The following is a 13,592-nucleotide window of genomic DNA, read 5'->3' as shown; positions in this document are numbered from 1 at the left end:
TCTTAGCCACAGCAACGCTTGGCCGAGTCTACTAGTTATTAATAAAATAATAATACTCTTGTTAGTAAACAATTGAATTATCTGTAGAGTAAGCTTACATAAAAGCTTTGTCTAGGTTTGGACTGAAAAACTAAATTTTTAATATTTTGTATGGTGATCAAATGCACCAATACCTACGAGTGTACATCGTTATTATTATGAGAGTGGCGTAATAATAGTAGTAAGTAGAAATGTGTGATGTGGAAAAAACCTACCCCTCTACATAGAATAATACAAAGTGGATTCATGCCGTAATGTATCTAATCTTTTAATATGTTAATCAATAGTCATTCGAGAAGATTTATTTGTACTATACAAAGTGGTTATATTAAACACACACGTTTTAAAACTCCGCACAATAAAAACAAATCTTTCCCTATTTTAATTTAGATTCTATAAAGTGGCAGCATATTTTTTTCAATTCTTTCGAATGTCATCTCCATAATATGACCCTGGCAGTGAATTGGTATCTACAGACAGTCGAAGTAATTGAACGTGTACCAATTGTTCATATTTGGTGATAAATTGTCTGTCCCCTCACCCCGTTGGCTTCAGCTTGCTAAAAGCTGTTAATTTCCGCTAGCTTGTACACCAGCGATATTATTACGTCTTGCTTGTAGGTTGCGAGCAGTTATATAACAGTACCACGTTAATAAGCAAAGCGTTCTTTAGGAATAGAGAATGTTTCTATTTTTATCACTGTTTAAAATAAAGCATCGTAACATATATTTTGCCTAGAGTAGTTTTGAATGGAACTTTTATAAATAGTGTGTTTACATAATGTGTTAATGGTTTGACAATTGTCCATAAGTTTATCCTTTAGGATTCTATTTACTGACTATTGCCCTGTAACACCTAATAATAAATTTATTTTATTGTTTAATAATTATTAAAGTATTTTATATGTTTTACCATCATAGTTATGAAATATATTTGTTTAAATAGCTACAAAAACATTTTCCTCATCCATAGATTTCTTGACGTTAAGCTAGCCATTTTATTGTACATACGCTTTCTTGTACCTTGTAGGCATACCTTTATTACGCTCATAGGCTGTTCTAGCTGGATATTGAGGAAATGACACACATGTTTCAGATCACATGTAATTTAAAATGCTTTGTCTTCTAAGAAATAGCTTTATAATGCTTCTATATTTCTATAGTTAATCATTGCGAAAGATTGTTAAGAATTTTAATTGAAATTAATAAAGCCAAGTAATAGTTTTTTTTTTAATTGGCGAGTGTTTATTAAAAAATGTACAGCTATTATATTAATTTTAATTAATTTTAACATTGTACTATGCTTACACAGTTCTATAAAGTTATTGCGACATATTCTTTATAGATAAGAGGTAATTACCCAGTAACAATAGTAATCTCAGTTTATGATAATTTAGATTTACAGAAACAAGTCATCATGGAAATCCGAAAGCAATGCTCGTCACTGTTGTTTCAAATTTCAAAGCCTTTAGAGTTCTTTATTAAAAATTCTAAAGTGAAAAATGCTTCAAACTAGTCAACTACAAAGAAAGCGTAACAATTGGGTATTGAATAATCAATTAAATTCAATCAAGCGAGTTATCTAGTCCCGATCGTAGAATGTAACGATTATAGCGAGGCCCGGTTGCGTCCATTAATATCGTTTCGGACCATTTTTTCGCTTGTTTCGTTATTATTCGAACAGTTTCATACGAGCGTGTACAAAACATAGAGATGATTGCACATACAGGTTTTAGTTTTTTTTTAATTTAATGCGTTCTATATTTAATAATCTCTTGCAAGCGTAAATAAACTTTTTGTGGTCTGTGATCGCTTTAGTATTTCCTGATATTTGTTTTTGTAGTATTCATTTTATTATTGCGCAATGCATATAAAAAATTCTGGATTTTTCAGGTCAGTAAACAAAATATTAAATAAAATGACGTCATCTTGATTGTCTGCAATATTTTTTTTATTTAATTGACGTATTTAATAATAATATAATTAATAAACTCGCGATAAAATAAGCTACAATTCCAAAAAATATTTGACTATTGCAAATTCATATAACACTATCATAAAACGATTTTACTCTCAGTTTCTTAACGACACTAAATAAAGTTATAAATTTAAAATTAGTCTTTCATTCGAAAATTTAGATTCAAGAGATTTCCAGGACCCTCTATCAAAGCAATAGAGCGTCGAAATGAGATTTATAAAGAGCAATTAATTAACGTTTAATCGACACGATTTTCTCGAATGACAATCGACGAAGTATAAATCAAACGATCTATTCCGCGATAAATTGTATTTTGACAAGATTTCGACGATGACATCTTTTGGTAATATAAAAGGCACTTTTATAGTATTTTCATTAGTAGTTTTGAAATTACACAAATTGCAATCAAATATTACATATGTTTTGATGACGTTTCTAATGATTCACCATATTTACATTATTAAGTATTAAGATTCAATAAAGTGCTTAAATAAGTTAATAAATAATACATTATTTTTAAACATTCAATAATAGTGTGCATTAATAGTTTTCTTTGACTTATTTACTTGTCAAGATATTCTTCCTTCACTGTACAAACATGTGTTTTTGCGAACATAAGTTATTAGGTTGAGAAACGCAAAAGTGACTAGGCTAATTCTGCACAAGATTCCCTGTAATTTGTATTATATCCGTAGGAAACAACTTGTTTTGAAGGCTAAAATAAGTTTACTCTAATTGAGATAATTTCAATAGCTTATTGAAATACTTGAATAATGAGAAGTTTCTTCAAAGGAAACCATTCAAATTATTATTAAAGCCACAATAAAGACCAAGATTGGAACATGTTTAGTCGAATTTCGGCAAAAATCAGGAAATCTAGATACCATGTTTCTACGCGTTAAAATTTTTTACGATTTTTAGTAGTAAGAAACAGTGTGTGCCTGTGCAGAAACTTTCTAGACAAAGATGCTAAGATCGCGCTAGTAGCGATGCGTTACTGAGCTTTCTGCTCGAAATCCCTATTTTCTTTTTATGGAACTCACCTTCTTTGCTTACATGTATTACTGTATTACAGTGGCGATGGTTACGGTACAATCCTGCGAAATTGTTTAACATATTCAATGCCAAAATTATTTTAGAATACTACAAATAATATCAGCTTACTATTCAAACTCAAATAACTTCATTCATAAAGGGATATACACTTTTGAGCGTCAACAGAAAAGATGCGTACGCAAGTCAAGGCTGTAGAGCGAGCAAGAAAAACTGGCAAGAAACTCAGGATTAGGGTCATTTAAATAATCGACATATTTATAAAGAGCTTTATTCATTAATTTACGTTTAACGAGAGTCTTGAATTTCCGTATATGAAGTGGTTCGTGTTAAAATATAAATGTTTATTATAAATAAACTATATGCGAAATAAATAGCAGGATAAACTTTAAATAAAAAAGAATTGCTTATTATACATAATTCGTCCCTAGACTGTAATTTACTACTAGTTATTACGAGTTAGTAACTGGATTAGCTTTGCTATTGTAAAAATGCGTTCACGGATCGATTTTAACGCCACCCAAGGGTAAAGAAAATTACTTGGTGTAATTTATAAAGAGAGGTTGCGTCGACTTCGCGATTAAATATTTTCCAAAAAGTTTTATCGTATTCTATAATAAATTCTTCGTAAATTGTGAAGATAAAGTCTTTATGTCGCGTATGAGTTTTATCGGAGAAGAGTTTATTGTTTAATCATATTTATTGTAATATTAGAGTATCCACGGCTGTGTTTCTCTTTTATTGTGGCTTTAAGATTTTAAATAATCATTAAATTGGTTTATAAATTTCACTGTCTTACGTCACTAACTTATTTTATAAAATAGCACGTTTTACTTAGGTATGTAAGCAATAACAGCATAGCGATAGCAAAACCAGCTAAAATATTGAGTTTTTCTTTTTAATATCTATGTTGTTCTTATACTAATCAGAATGCTGATATGGGAAACTTGGTCATCGTGACGTGGTGATGAGTATGAAATGCATATATCTGTATATTATCTGAATCATTTATTAAAATAAAACAGTGGGGTTAAAACGGTTGTAATTTTAATTCTGGGCCTCAGTTTTTTAATAGGCAAGTAAGTGAGTAGCCTTCTATGCTTAAAAATACGTGGGTCTAAAGCATGCCGGAACTCAAGATGTTTTCTATCACGGCAATGAGTCCATTGTTGCACAGCCGAGGATCGAACCTACGTCCTCAGGGATTAGATACGAACCCTGAGTCACTGCATACTGCTTAATAAAACATTTATAGTAAAAAAATATTTCTTAGTTTTTCTATGACCTTTCAAGCAATGCCAGTAACGTAATAAACATTCACTCCACTGGCTGTTTGTGACCCAAAAAGTGTCTTGACCTCCAGGATCTTTTCGCTTTCAGCTGCAGCAGGTCCTCCTCCACTCTGTCCTCTGGCCGACCGTCATTAAACACGACATTACCATTTTTGATACGGTAATAGATTAACAAAGTATTACATATGATCATACGTATCCCTTGTAAACGTCACACTATGTATAAATATTATATGAGCCCAGGCATGTTCAAGAACGCGCCCTAATCTGAGAAGAACTTGTTAAAAAGTCCAGTAGGGTTTGAAATATATACTTACACTGTAATATATACTTTGATGATTTTAAGAAAATGTAAAACTCGGTTCACTCCATAAAAAAGATTATATTAAGGGAGGCTTTACGGAACAAAATAAGCCAAAACGTTACGCCCAAAGCCAAGAATTATTATTCATCGAGACAAGAAAAGCAAGAGATTTATAACAAGCTAAAATTTGTTAATTGGAGTTTGCAAACTTGCTTGCGGTTAAAGAGTTTAGGCCTAATCCCTTGCCACTAGTCGAGATTTTGATTTTGAAATTTGCTTTAAATTTTGTTAATTTTCTTTTGTGTCTTATAATAATGTATATAATCTTGAGTTATTATTAATAAGATCTCTGTTTATAAAAAATTGCTCGAGACTTAAATCAAAATGAATACTAATTCCGAATAACTGGATATTTCTTTATTGTATTATTATACTTTTGAACGTGTGCACTGAGTTATATGTATAAAGTATTTTAAAAAAACGATAGTTGAACGTGACAACATCATAAGAAAATACTGATGGAATAGTTGCATTTTTTTAAAAAAAAATTAATTTTATTTGTTTGATAGATATTTTGTATGGATATAGTGAAGGTGAGGAGGAGGAAATCACAATTGAATTGATCAAGTCACATTTATTTGTACGCATAAATACAATTATGTCAATTGTTCCGCGCTCTCGCTTGCACTTCAAGCCTTAAATGGAACGCCTCAGAGGTAACGCTGCATGCGTCATGGTTTTTCGTGCGTGCAGCCGGCTCCATCGTATTATAAGATGTTGTCACCTCAAAAGTTGATGAAATATATATAATGATTTATGAAATATATGATTTGAACAACCTAACGTAAAAATTAAACTTAACAGACATAAATTGTAATAAATATCTTCTCATATGCTTCTAAAACTATATTTCTGTAAATACGTTAAAAATATCTGTAATATTGTTTAGGCTCGACGATGTTCTTGTCGCAAATTACACTAGGCAACGAATTGCTACGGATTGCTACGGCGTAGCTACACCCGTAGCACAACTGACACAGATTCAACATTTTATTCCAATGTAAAGAATATGTCTATAGTTGTACAGTATGATTAAGTTTAAGTATAAATAATGTAATGAATCATATTATACATGTATCTAATCGTATCTTATATAAAATGTCACCAAGCTAATCCAATAACATGAATTCCTCATGAAACAAATACAATAAATCAATTAAGGACATTAGAAAAGTTTGCCAGTCACCGTAATCCTTATTAGCGTAGTAGGTCAAGCCGAAATAAGCCGGCGAAATTGACTTGCACATTGGGCGAATGTTCTTAAAGGCTTAGGAAAAATGCGGGCCTGGCGTCGACTGTTCTAACCTACGTTTTCTTTAACTTATTTTCCGCTTTAGATTTTAAGAGAACTTAAGATAAATTTATGTATACATAGCTTTTTAATGTTAGTTATATTTAATCTGGCATCACCTACCAAATTAAAGTGACAAAACATTCTTAAACTCTTTCTTTCTTTCCATACGTACGTGTAATAACTAATAATCGTTAATTAATACTAATAGGTGCTTTAGCCTTTTAATAATAATTTAAATTCATAAAGTTTCTTTAAAAAAAGTAAAAATCTATACCTGATTTTATAACCCATATTTAGTTAATAAGTCATAATTAATGTGCGACCGAGCATATGGCTGTAAACTTTTTGATATTTTAGTAAGTGTAACACACGAACGAGTATTTAAATAGCCTTGAATTAAAACATAAATGCAGTGAACGTAAACACAAATTTTCGGAAAACAGGAAAATGTTACATCAACGTATTTTTATTCAAAGAGTATATAATTAGTGCACGTTTTAATTAAGCACGTTTCTATCACAAGTTTCTTTAAAACGTTAATGCTCAACTAATTTATCCTGGCGGCATCCGTTTTTCTTTCTGTTCTTACAGCGCATACTTTATTTCTATTTGCTTGTAGTGAGGTGAGCGGCGCGGGGCGGGGGAATCAGGACACGCGCGGTAGGGACGCCCCAGCCAGTCTCGGCTGCCTGCATCTAGCGCGCGCTTGTCCCTGACCGTTGAATTTATTTGTGACATACCCTATTTGTGACGTGAAGTGTAAGTTTGACAACCCTAACGGTTAAAGTGACTTGTGTTTGTGCCAATTGGAATTTTAGTGTTTTTTGTTGGTAAGTTTTTATTTTTAATGTCTATGGCTTATCTATGCTTAGCATTACAGTCGGCACTTGTGATGTGCTAATGACACAGCACTACCTGAGTTCTGCCTTTCACATTCATGTGGAAATGGTTTAATTATAATTCTTAGAAATTTAAAGCGAAACTATGCAGAGTTTTATATCAACATATTATAATTTAAATGTGAATTTTCATAGCAATTTTGCAGATGTGTTTTATTAAAATTCAAAGGTCGAAGAAAAATCTTAGAGCAATAGTAAAATTAAGGGCAAGTAAATGCAGTTTTCAAAAGATTTTTATCAATGCGCATTTGACGCAAGCAGGTACGAAGCAACTTCTGTGTCGGTAATTAAAAAGGTAAAACAACTTAATAATAAAGTCGACGATAATTGGTAAGGTAAATCTTTAATTTTCTTAAGGAAAACGTGTTGATACACTTGTAATTTAATAAACCAATCATAATTTCTACGATCCGTAGACATTTCACATACCTTTATACGAAAAATCTTGTAATTTGATAAATTTGAATTTGTGCGAACAGAGGCGTTGTTATAATTCTAATAATATATACTTATGTATTGGTGTTGATTAACTAGTTCCTTACACGTAAGCCTATTTTCAGAAAAGGGGCGGTTTTAACCCTTGATCATATTATGGCAAACGGTTCTTGCATGATCTCAAAAAGGTCATTCAAAGCTTAAAGGAAGTGATTTCCGTGGAGTGTCGTAGCACAGGCTTTGAGAGCCTTCTATGAAGCCTCAGATATGACATGCGTGCGTTTTTTTAAATGTTCGGCATTTATGTATCAATGGTTACCTTAATTTTTAAACATGTTATTGTAATATAACGTATGTTAATGTACATAACAATGAGATAGAATTCATTAATTGACGAATAGAAAAATAACGTAAAAAGGAAGAAGAGAGAGTACGGGAAAAAGTTAATTACAATAAATATAATAACGTTGAAATTATGGAATTTTTAAGAAATTTACTAATTGTACATCATTTATAAATTGTGTTTGGCGACTTCATATTTAATTAATCCTACAGGCCGGTATAGGAACTGCGGTCTTTTGCTGACCACGACTGTAAAGCATTCAAAAACATGGAGTCATGTAATTAACTCGTATTAATATCAATTAAGGAAATTTAATTTAATATAGGCAACATTTTACGATATAGCAATATATTACCTTTAACTTCCTCTAATTCTGTATGAATTTACAAAGGTATAATATCTACTAATTCATTTTTTTAACTCATATATTTCATATAACAAATTCTAATTACAAATTAATTATTCACTAAAATATTGGTTACCATTGTGGTGTGTATGTGAAATACTCCACAATTGTGAACCGAATGGTATACAAATTAACTTGTATTTGCCAGAACTAGAAATTAGCCTAAAATTTTACTAATTTTGGCTTATTTATTCTGGTTTTACTCATAGCCAAAATGCAGTTGTTACTAAATCAAATTAGTGTGGACTATGAAACCACAGTCACCGCAGATAATTTTACGCCCCAACTGACTTCCCCAGTTTTCTGAAAACAGTATTGACATTTCATTAGTATTGTGTACGGTTCATAATATAGCCCGAATAGATTCAAAAATATTCGACACATTTATCTTCTTTTACTATCTTAATTTGGCGAGTGGAGACAACTTAGAAGGTGATAGAGCAAATTAAAAAGAAACAGCAGGTGGTCATTACAGAGAGTGGTACAGTGCAGACAGGAATGGCGGGATTTGAAGGAAGCCATTGGTAAAAAAAGAGCACACCTAAAAAGAATGAGATAGACATATTTTTTGTTGTGTCTAAATGTAAAAGTATCAGAAAAAGGCTAATATTATTATTAATAAATACCTTAATTTTTTTTAAATACGTTTTATTGTGACAGCCGTAGCAGGTTTGGCTTATTTTTATTGTAGTCTAATCTGATGAAGCCATTAAACAGTTGTGGCATTATATGAAGAAGCATTAATGTACTTTGTCACCGTTTATAATAATTAATATAAATTATATACTTTTTGATTACTTTTATTCCAAAGAGAATGAATAACCGATCCAGAAATTCATAATACTAGATTCAAAAGAAATAAATAAAGTTTTGCGATAAACGTAATATAAATTGTGTCAACTGACCAATAAAGTATCAAATTAGAACTTCACCAAGTTATAATATTTTTATATAAATAGCTACGCACGTTAATCAACTCTTTGATCGTGAACACCTGAATAATTCAGTAGACCCAAAGTTCCGGGCAGATATTGATTTGTTCGAAATAGCTGTAACGGGATCTAATTTGTTTATTTTTTGATGTATTGAACAGTTTGAAATGAAACCTTTACTGAATTCTGCACATCTGTGTATTGAAAATCCACCCGCTTCCAGCTCTGGTCCATTTAAGCAAGACTGGAAATGGATTTTAATATTCACTCTCAAATACCTGTGTGTTACAACTGTTCTTTAAACATAGGAGACTTTTTTAGTGGTAACTTCCCACTAAACACATTACACGTGTAACCTCTTACTGGTAAACTTCTATTTTACTTTGTAATTTTATTTTTATTTGTCATCTTCTCAATGTGGAAATCTTATTCAACTTGTCAAAAAAAGTATTAACCGACTCTTTAATACACTTAATATTATTATAACTTTAATAAAAAAGTCTAAACAATTTATTCTTTGAGTGGTGGTCGCGGTCAAGCATTATTTAAAAATTCTTATATAGTTGTATTTTGCCTATTCAAAATGCAAATATCGGCTTAATGTACACTTATGAACGTCTTCCTATTTACTGCCAGTTCTCAAATCAAGGGCGTGGAACGGATGAGAACTGGCAATAAAGTCTCGTCACTCTTTTAAATCGTCAACACCTGAAGCCATTATCATGCTCATCACTCATTAACTATTGTAATAAAATAAAAATAACTTGTAGCAAACATGAATCGTTTAAAACTGACTATTTTTTACGTCTCATTAATGTTTGTCTAACGAGGACTTATAATCACATCTTTATCGGATATCGTATCCCCAATTATCATTATTTATTTAGAGATTTTTTATTTTTCAAGTTAAAGCTCGGGTATATTACAATTACTAAAGAATAATGAATTAATGAATAAAGGCTATTATTATTATTATTAATTAAGTATAAGACAATACGACACGTACAATAACGTAGGTAATTTACCAGATTACCAGATACAGAAGATATTGCATGAAGCCTTAGTACAATATAGCGAATTTAATTCGAAACGGACCTCGTAGGGGCTTGAACGCAAAATTTATAAACGTTGGTTTAATTTAAAACCGATGTTTGACTTTTTGAGTACTAAAATTGGAATTTCTTGTTCTACATAAGGGATTTACTGCGTATTCCCCAAATCCTGTAGGAAGGTGATGAAATAACTTATATGAAGCGTCGGAAATCTGTTTTCTTTAAATAGCATTTCTCTTTCATACACTTTTAGTCTATTTGTTCTTTTAGCGCCTCACTACTGGAGACTTATATATAAAAGGTTTAATTAATTTACAAGTGACCATAAACGACCATTATTTTGTTAATGGTTAAGAACTTTTGTTTCGCCGGTGTTACCAGCTCTCATTAAATAATATATATTTTGTCAAACAAGATCAGAATTTTGTTTAAGTCGGCAGTTTCTAGGGTTGTTCTCAGACTATGGCGCATTCTTGGACATAGGTACCTATAAACTAATTCAGAAAATCTAAATTAATCTAATTGCACTCATTTAATTATTATACTCTTACTCTATGTTTGGTTGGTTGGTTTTTACGTCATCATCTATCCTAAATTAAAATTATAATAACCGCTAATTATTTAATTGTATTAAATGGCTAAAAGCCGACATACGTCTTTTAAGGGAGCGCTCTTAGCGATAAATAATACAAAAATTTTCAATATAAAAACGTTAGTCTTCCTAATCAATTTATTACAGAAAATAAAACAACATCATTGAAAATATTTCTTCAACACAGAAACATTATATAGATGTAGATCTTCCAAGACCTCACAAAGCCCTACAATGAGATAAGACAAACACAATTTTCCGATCGCAATCTGTTCTCTCTCAATATTTATTTTATTGCCGTAATCAATCACTTTTGTTCTAGCCGACTCTGAATAGATGTTTTGAATAAATTAAATGTATTTTCATAGTGAATAGCGAATATTATCGTAGTAAAGGGAATTTAATTTCAAAGAAACGATAACACTTATTATATTAGTCAAAAGATTGGTTTAAAGATTAAACTTGCTGCGACTGTTTGACAAATAAAATAGACATACACTGTTATTATTTATCGTATGTAAAAAATCTTATTAGCATTAAAATATCAAAGATATTTATGTAAAATGTTTTTTGCTCATTCGCTCATAATATATAAACAATTTCGATTATTATTGAAAATTCGATGCGTGGATTTCGAGTTTTTTTGTGACCTCTTGTGACCTCTTGTGAAGTATTAACTAATATTATATTATTATTAATGACAATTTATAGCTTTTAAAACGTTTATAAAATCAATAATTAATATAAAATAAGCCTTTATTGCTGTACATAGTCTAGTCCAGTCCTTTTTTAAATTATTTTATACTCGTATTTTAATCACGATTACTACATGAGCTTGTCTCTCGACAAAGGCCACCTCAAATGTCACCATTCTGTGAAACCCCAGTTGTGAATGTTGTTGTCCATGTTTTATAAAAATATAAATAAAATATCCTGTACTCATCTTTGTTGGATTTATGTGTTATATAATATTATAATAATTATAATTCTAGTAAAGTTTCTGGGTGCCAGAGAGGTGAGAATGTAAAATCTTCAGAAATACCTATAATTATGATCTGTAAATAATCATATAAAATGAAACTTTGGCGTGCTTCGATTAATTGTGATTGGTCAACAGCATCTCTATTTACATCAGAGAGGCGAGCGATTCGTTTGAGCAATTACTAACTAAATGCGCCATTTTCTCTTGTTTTTATTCTCACAGACCAGGCCAGTGAAAAGAAGGCTACTTTGTAGAAATCATATCACTATTTATTCAAATCCAATACAAATTACATAAAAAAAAATACGTAATCGACTCTCATCACCGATGTCGTAAGTTCGAACCCAGGGTTTTACCACCACCATTGGACTTATCGACTTTCCGTTTATGAGTGCATTTAACACTCGCTTGAATAATGATGGACACAACGTGAGGAAACCGGCACGCCTTAGACCCAAAAATTGAAGGCGTGTGACAGGCACAGAAGACACCTGAGTTCATGAGAGATCGCCTGAAGTTAGAAGCCCGAAGCTTAAAATATGTACGTCGTTAAGTCGAAATCATCAGTAAGTCGAAATAATTGCCATTCCCTTCCGATGAACCCCTAAAGACTCTATACGGTACGGTATACGGTATCTCGAATTATTTAGACTTTCTAACTCCAACAAAATGTTATTTCCCTATGAAGTATTTATAATTCATATTTATACTCTTTAACTCGAATTTCAAAAAGGAGACTCTATATGTCGTAGTTGGTAAAATATAATGACGTCTTACTTGGACTTCCCCGAATTAATAGAAATAAAATCCAAAATCAATGTTCGGGTTCGGGGCTTTTAATATATTGTTTTTGTCTTGTACACGTGCAATGAATAAATACATTAGTAAAAAAATATATACTACAAACCTTAAGTTGAATTGTTATTCAAATTCGACTCTACAAATCGAAAAATACACTTAGAAATCGCGCCTCTGTACGACGAAATTTCAGCAGTTAAATCATATTATCTCGAAATTCTTGAAGTCGAAACCTCGTTAACTCGAATTTTTAGCCGTTCCCTTGACATTCGAGTTATCGAGAATCCACTGTAATACAGTTTGTTTGAAGACGATACCGACTGAATATCTTCTTTAAGCTTTGTCTTGCTCGGGGAGACAAAACAGTATATTTCAAGTAATTTATCGTAGGAGACTCGAAACTATTATATTCACTTTCATGTCTATTTTATTTAATTATACCAAACATAAATTTTCCCGAGAACCCTCAGTACTTAACAAATGTCACGAATTTTATTAACGTAATATTCATTAATTTAATTTTTTCCGCTGCCCTCTAAAAACAAACGACTCATGAAATTTCCATTAGTGACTAATTAACAATTTTGTTAAGACTTATACGTCGATACTCATAATTCCTAATGTTTTATGAAACGCGGAAAAAGGTATAAAATATCGATATATTCAAGAGTTATTTCCTAATTTATTTTTCGTAATTCTACCAATTAAACAGGAAGAAACTACGTTTTCTGGGGAAGATTATTGAATTCATAAGCTATTGAATGAGGAAGATATTTTTGAAAATATCTCTAAAAGACCCCGTAAGGAAACCCATAATTTCTTAATTGAATAAACTTTAAGGCATTCATAAAATAATACAATTGGAGTCGACTAAGACTTTTTTACACGCTTTATATTAGCTTCACCTGTATGTATGTATGTATGTATGTAACCGACTCCTTCGGACTCGATTTTGACCCACTTTAAACGGACAGATTTTATTCAAATTTTGCGCACCTGTCAAAGATCGATGACAATGCAATAATCCGAAAAAAAAAATAAACTAAAAAATAAATAATCGTTAAAAAACACATATCTTATATTATCACAAAATACCAGTATTTTTTGTTCATTACCATTTTCAGCCTAAATTAC

General features: G+C 31.1%; 1 protein-coding gene across 2 annotated transcripts in view; it reads left to right on the top strand.

Moving 5' to 3' along the window:
- Nucleotides 1-6,703: 6,703 nt before the first annotated feature.
- LOC125059329 overlaps nucleotides 6,704-13,592 on the top strand; it is an 80,678-nt gene continuing 73,789 nt past the window's right edge. For both annotated transcript variants that reach the window (XM_047663707.1, XM_047663706.1), the window contains exon 1: nucleotides 6,704-6,849. The gene's annotated coding sequence lies outside the window, so the exon portion shown is untranslated. The remainder of the gene's footprint in view (nucleotides 6,850-13,592) is intronic.

Source organism: Pieris napi, chromosome 19, assembly GCF_905475465.1.
Source record: "Pieris napi chromosome 19, ilPieNapi1.2, whole genome shotgun sequence".
NCBI lineage: Eukaryota > Metazoa > Arthropoda > Insecta > Lepidoptera > Pieridae > Pieris > Pieris napi.
The sequence above is the reverse complement of the archived record's forward strand: the minus strand, read 5'-3'. Positions and strand labels throughout refer to the sequence as shown.